Source organism: Salminus brasiliensis, chromosome 5, assembly GCF_030463535.1.
Source record: "Salminus brasiliensis chromosome 5, fSalBra1.hap2, whole genome shotgun sequence".
Classification (NCBI taxonomy): Eukaryota; Metazoa; Chordata; class Actinopteri; order Characiformes; family Bryconidae; genus Salminus; species Salminus brasiliensis.
The window spans coordinates 12738563-12746199 of NC_132882.1; positions in this window are offsets into that span (position 1 = coordinate 12738563).

The window sequence follows — 7637 nt, forward strand, 5'->3', positions numbered from 1 at the left end:
GAAGACATTTTAAATGGCCGATTACATAATGTGGCAATGTATACTAATGCAGCCTTGATGTTGGAACCTGTGTATCCAACAGACCTTATCCCGTCAGGAACGCTTAAATTCAGGAATAGTAAACAACATTAAAATAGAAATGACTCTTCATTGAAATGGATGTATTTAAGTACCCTAGGCTCGTCTTGATCATGTTAACATGTGCTTTTGGTAAAGTTTGTGTATGAAAAGCAATGGCCGTCTTAAATTCCTCAACAATGCTACACATATAAGCTGGCAACATATGGGCCTCATTGGCTTTTTTTTATCAGGCATGCCTGCCATATAGATTCACATTGTAGGATTACAAGTTGCTAGCACCCTCTATCCCATTTCTTCAGTGGAAGTAAACTACCACAGACCAGATATTATTTAAATGCTGCAATGCTCATTCTCACCTGCAATGAACTGGAGCTCTGTTGTGAAGGTATTCCTGCCTTGCTCCCAATAATTCCAGATTCAAGGCTCTGGACCCACCATGACCCTGACCAGGAAGAAGTGAATAAGAAGCTGAATGAAGATGGATAGACAGTTCTAAGTATGAATAGTAGGTGTTTATCATGTGTAGTAGTGTCACATGGGTTTAGAAGACCACAATTTCACTACTGAGAGTGGTCCATCAACCAAAAAGATCCTGCTAAAAAGGTCCTGTGGTCAGAAACTGACCACTGATGAATGCCAATAATTTGTTGTTGCTGTAGCAGGAATATATATATATATATATATATATATATATATATATATATATATATATATATATATATATATATATTAATAAATATATATATTTATTTATCTATGAGGCTCTTTTCCCATTGATGGACAGTAACTATAATCCTGTAAAGTCTGTCTATATGGTAGATATGCCTGATAAAATGGGCAAAACCTGTGCTGTTAATACGAAAGAAGGTGCACTTTATAAACTGGCAACTCACAGGCAGCTATTAGGTTAATCTAACTGCATCTTAATCAATACATGCAAAGGCTGATCAGTTCTGGGAGTTGTATAATGTGTGGAATCCTAGGGCCTGTCTGATGGCAGTGACTACACTTCTAATGGATGTCTCGGTGTTGGAAGGCTTAAATGGATGAAAAAAGCTTAATTATTCTATTGTAAAGAGTTTTGTCCATGAAGTGCAGTGCACTAAGACGAGAGCTCTAGAAACACATAACACACCTATCCAGATCATTAAGCTTTTTGTAGTACATTTGCAAAACTGATGATCTTGCGATCACTGATAAAAGCTGAGATAATCAGCATAATCAGTCTTTATTAAATGACTTTAAACAGATGTATAAATGTATTTCAGTAGTTTACGACTTCCAAACATTAACTGTATAAAAGATTTGTTACATTTTGTTACGCTTTGTAATGCTTTGGCATATCTAAGGCCATTTATGTTCTGATGTTAGTGAAATGTCTGCATAGTTTAAGGAGATTTACTACAAATATTTCACTTTTTCTTTAATGGACGAGACGGTTCTCTTGGCAGCATTTCTGCAGCCAGAAGGCAATTTCATCCAAGATGAGATGTTTCTATACGTCTGAACACATTGTTTATCACTCATTTTTAATACATCAGTAATACTGAGTAATCCAGTGGCACAGGAAGCGAGCCTGAACCCTGCTGGTGCATGCATCATGTTTTACAAATAAGGTATCAAAAGGTCATTTGTAGTTTGGAACTTTCTCCATGTTTTAACCTTTCCATAATTCTGTCAACAGGCTCTACTAGATCTGCACTGGTGGTTGATGGTAATTACAAAAACAGCGGTTTCATAGAGTTATGGGCTTTGGGGAACGTTCCTTGGTTCACTTGGTTGTTTTTGTGGTTTTCCAGCTTATTATAGATTGTTTATGGTCTTTTTCTATCAGCCTCCAATATCCAGCACCAAGGGCAAACACTTGGACATAATTTCTCATAGATGTACTGTACAGAAATACCATGAAATACCATCTGTTTATTTCTAAACAGATTGTTTTTTACAGAATGTAGGAAATATTTCCTATATATTTTATATATGAGATGAAACTCTATGGCAGCAGCCACTGAAATGTTGTTTGAGAAAGTGAGAGAGAGAGAAAGAGCGAGAGCAGCAAGTAGCAGTGTGGTTGTAAGACACCTGTGGTGGGAGGTGGGGGTTCATTAGTATGCATTATACATTTCTCTCCAGTTCCTGGAGACAGAAAGGGGAGGGTGGTGAGGGGGGAATCATCTGTCCCCTTCAACCGGCTCTGCATTTTGTTAAGGGACTTAAACAAAGGAGAGAACAATGCTATTTATTGACACGTCTTTCAGAGAAATTATGGAGATTATGTTGTATACTAAGCTATTCATAACTATGTATACTGATTTGCCATAGCATTAAAACAACAGACAGGTGCAGTGAAAAACATAGAATATCTTGTTACAATGGCACCTTAGGACACACACACACACACACACACACACACATATATATATATATATATATATATATATATATATATATATATATATATATATATATATATATTAGCAAGTTAACAATTAGTTCTTGATGTGTTAGAACAACGACTGGGTCAGATCATCTGCAAACCGGTGGGTCTTGTGCAATGTTTCTGGTATGCAGTGGTCAGTACCTACCAAAAGTTCTCTAAGGAAGGATAGCTGGTGAACCAGTGACAGGGTCATGAGCGCCTAAGGCTCATTGATGTGTGTGGTGTAAAGGCTAGCCTGTCTGGTCCGATCCCACAGACGAGCTACTGTAGCACAAATCACTGAGAAAGTTCAAGCTGGCTATGGTCTTGTGGAGTCCATGCCTTGAGAGGTCAGGGCTGTCGTGGAGGCATAAAGATGACGTACCCAGCATTACCCATAGTGGTTATGGACGATAGTTATGTTATGGCTGATTGGTATATTGATGCACAAAGAAGAATGTGGTCTATGAGTAAAAATGAAAAAAAGTTGAATTGAGCTTTAGTTGAGGTTGTAATCGTTACTGGTAGTCTGATCCTGGTGCACCATCAATTATGGTATACACTGATGTTTATTCAATTTAAGGTAAAGGTGCATGTATTTGTCACTGTACACTGTAAAGCGAAATGTGTCCTCCGCATTTAACCCATCTGGTAGTGAACACACACTCACATGTGTTAGGGGCAGTGAGTACACACACACACAGCGGTGGGCAGCCAACTCCAGCGCCCAGGGAGCAGAAAGGGCCCAACAGTGGCAGCTTGCCGAGCCCGGGAATCGAACCCACAACCCTGTTATCGATATCCCGGCGCTCTAACCGCTGAGCCACCACTGCCGAGTGGTGGTCAAACAGGGGAACAATTTAATGGTCAAACAGGGGAACAGTTCAACAAAATACAGTGACACATTTAACAAGCACTACATTAAGTGTTTAAACACCTGCATGTACAGCATGCTACTTGGTATCAAAATGCTAGTATTGGCATTAGCATTATAACAGGGTGGTACTGACTATGCCTAGTTGGTTTATCTCTCTTTCTTTGGGCTAGTTGCTGTGGTCTTCTTTTATAGGACCTGGGAGGGTTTGAGGCAGCAGATGGGTTGCCCTGCTGTGTGCCTGATTGAAATGCTGGAGCTGGAGCGCACTCCTAACACAGTCCCCAGCTCCTGTCAGGACCAGCGAAGGCAGGGAAACAAATCAGCCTCCCAGGGGCTCTGCTGCACAGAGCTGAACTCTGCCAGGGGCAGCAAAGGCCTGCCCATCTGAGTCCTGCCCATGACTCCAGCAGCATTTACAAACCTGCTCGCTGCCTTGGTTGAGCTTTTATTGGGCATGTCACAGCTCGGGTCATCATAGACCTGACATGTGCATTGCACTGATGGAATAGGTATGTCACGTACATCTGTACATACAGCACTACTACAGCAGAATAAGCCCCTATATGAATAGCTCAGATAAGAAGCTTTTACATTTTTTATTAATAACTTATAAATTACAAGTTGTTTGTTCATGAATAATAATTTTATTATGAATAATATTTTTTATTTTAATATTATTAAATATTTTTATTTAGTATGTGTTGCAGTCTTGTAGCAATATGGCTTTAACGGCTCCAGTTTTACAATAATCTCACAGTGAAGCTGTACAGATCTGTCTGTCATTCGAGACACATGTAATGTTTTTCATTGTTCTACAAATTATTTAAACCATACCAATGAAGCAACAAAATGTTGCCATATTACAATAATTTCTTCTATTCATCTGTAACTAAATTTGTTTTAAATTACAAAAAAAAAAAAACATTTAAGCAATAATTCCATAGTTTTGAACAGTACTATTGCTCAGAAATGACGAAGACACAATAGGTGGTAGGCTTATAATCATAGTCATGTCTGTGTAGGGATGGGCAAGTTTGGGGTTGAGTGGAGCAGGATGGGGAGTCTTTGTGTCTTTCTCTGATGATATACGGATCTCCAGGCTTGGAGGCTGAATGATGAGGAGCCAGCCCGCTGTTCTCTGGGTGACATTCAAAGCCTCTATAAATCCTGCACTTTATGGGTCCAGCTTGCCATAAATCGCACAGTCTAATTGGAGGTGTAATGAATTACCATAATTAGTCATAGGCGATATTACATTAAAAGGAGGGTGTATGTGCCGCAGGGACTAGTCCATCATGGCAGAGGGAGCACTGTGTGCCTGCATAATTGAGGTATTGGTAGAATTTGACCCAACCTGCTGATCCGATATCAGCCTTTTCCTCTTTGTCTAATGAATCATTTGGTTTTGATTAGGTTTAAAGCAAAAGCTTGATTTTCTTTATTCTATTTATTTTAGAGTCCATTTAAATGAGGGATGTGCATTGATGAATATCATACTAAATGAGTAATCACTGATTAGAAACAGAGGTGCAGCTCACCCTGTGGTTTGATGCATGTTCAATAAGTCATTAAAACATCCAAATCACAAATGCAAGTATAGCAATTTAACTATGTATGAATTCTGTTGGTGTTAATCATGTATGCAAAACCAGTGTAAACTGTTTAATGTGCAATTCCCAAAGACCTCCTGAAGAAAGGGGGCAGTGTATCACACTCATCCCTTTACCCCTTCAGGAAACTTTGCTTGGTACTGAGAGAACTACGCTGTCAAAGGCCGTTTGGCTAAATATTGCCCCTCAGTTTTATGATGCTAATAAATGATTTTGTTAATGGATTCGCACCCTGTCCTGCGTCCAGCATTGGACGGCTCAGTCTCTGACTCTTTTATTACAATTTTATCCTAAAATATAAGGTTTTATAGATAAATGCCATTAAACTATTAATCTTGTGGGCACTAAATTCCATTAATGATTCTGAAAAGCTGTTAATTAAAACCGGCAACTATAAAAGGATGAGTTTGATCAGACAGGAAAGAAGAAAAAGAAGAGAAGAAGAACCATGAGTTCAGACCAACTTTTCACTTAGAACTGCTTTTTATTTTGTATTTATTAGGCCGTGATTTCAAGACACTTTGTTTCTTAGGCAGGGTATTACATGTGTGTGATACAGAACACACTTGGGAGATAAGAGCTTGTCTACGGAAGATTACAATGAAACAATACTTTATTATTATACGAAGAATTCTTCTAAGTAATGCTCATTGCTGACACAGTTGTGCAAATGCGCACACACACACAGCATGTCTGGTCCATGTAGATAAGTATTGCCATTAGAACTCTAGGCACCATACCTAAGGAGTGAGCTAGAGGGGTATAGTCCTAAGTCCCCTAGCCTTAAACAGTTGAGCAGTGGAACTGTGTTCTTTGGAATAATGGTTGGTGGGGATGAGTGGAGGAGTTCTGATCACTAACACGCTTGTCACTATAATACAATCAAATGCTCACAGCAATGCTGTGAGTATATACAACAGAAACAATGAATAAGCAGATATCCCATTTTAGCATTTTGTCCATATATATATATATATATATATATATATATATATATATATATATATATATATATATATATATAGATAGATAGATAGATAGATATGAAAAGGCTCACTGAGAAACAGTCCAGTTTCTTGGATCAGAAGTGGCTTGATATTATGAATGCAGCAGTTGTAGTCCCTTTCCTGGAGACATCTGTGCGTGGTGGCTCTTGATGTGCTGACACCAGCCCAAGTACTTGAATCTACTTTTTTTTCTGACAGTTTCCCAAAGCTGAGGTTTTTCCTTTTGCTTCCTACCACTTTTACCTCCTGTGGCTTACCTTCCTTGTGAAGGGTGTTGATGAACATCTTTTGCACAACTGTCAATTCAACAGTCTTAATAATGTAATTATTAAATTATTTATGAATTTATTTATATATACATATATTTATATTGTGTATTTTTCATCCATTTGTACCAGCTTTCACGAATAGCAGGGATGTGGTATCCTGAGGCATTCCTCAGGGAAATATGTTACATTTCTAACTGGCCTTCTATCAGCATACCATTAAAGCGCTGTCTTCATTTTCCCCCACTAAATCTGACTCAGACGCTGCAGAAATGTAAGCAAATATTAATTGGGGTCATCATCCATAGACGCAACTCATGCGGGCGACTAATGTAAAGTACCTTGATAGGGCCGCAGTGATACAGACAGGGATGCTGATGCATTACATTTCTTATGAAAGCTGGCCACAGCTGTGATGATTCATAGTGACCACTGCCCTCATATTTTACCTGCTGAGTGTTTTATCAATTAAGAAGAAATGCTTGGGGTGGTATCCTTGTGACTCGAAAACCTTTAACTTCAGACTTATGCAAGTGACTTGCTGTGACCTGTCTGTTAAATTACCTGCTCATACTAAGGCAGATATATTAAACTACAATCTTCAACCGCCATCAACTACCCTTTAGCCTCAGTGACCTTTAAACTGCAGTTGCTGAAAACATTGTGGCATTACTATCACTGGAGATGTTAAGTGGACCAACGACTGGAAAAAATAGAGCATTTATTCATCATTCACAAAGTATTTGCAGGAGATAGGAATGAAGCCCAACTTCCACAAAGCCTAACCTTGAAGGTGCTTAGAGGAACAATCATTTTATGAGCCACTGTCTGCAGTCAGCTCTTTTGTTTCAAATCAGGGGCTCTTCTTCTGTCTGGGCAGCGATGCTGAGGGAATGGATGAGCAATTATAGCAGCACCGCATTTATCACAGAAACGGGGAGACTTGAACACCCTCAGCCTCAACCTCAGCTTGTGGAACAGTTCTCCAAGTCTGTCAAGCCCAACATATGACCCAAGCAATAACTCTCGCAGCAAATACCACAGCCTGAGTTGTCTTCCAGGGAATTGTTCAGTGCATCTTTGTTGAATTTCAATTCGCTAATTCATTGAAACAGAGGTAAGAGATTTTTGCATTTTGCATTTTGCATTGCGGTTCAAGGAGTGGCTCATGAGTTTAAAAACAAAAGGATTCCCCACAGTTTGGTTTCACTTGCGGATCTTCTAACACTGCTTTGCGAGAGAGAAAATAGAGAGAGAAAAAGGAATGGACTTGGCAATCAAAGAAGACATATGTGCTGAAGTTTCTCCCAGAATAAATCAGAGCTATAAGTATGACAGGTGTTTGTCCACCTGCTATAAACATCTCGCCCGTGCTCT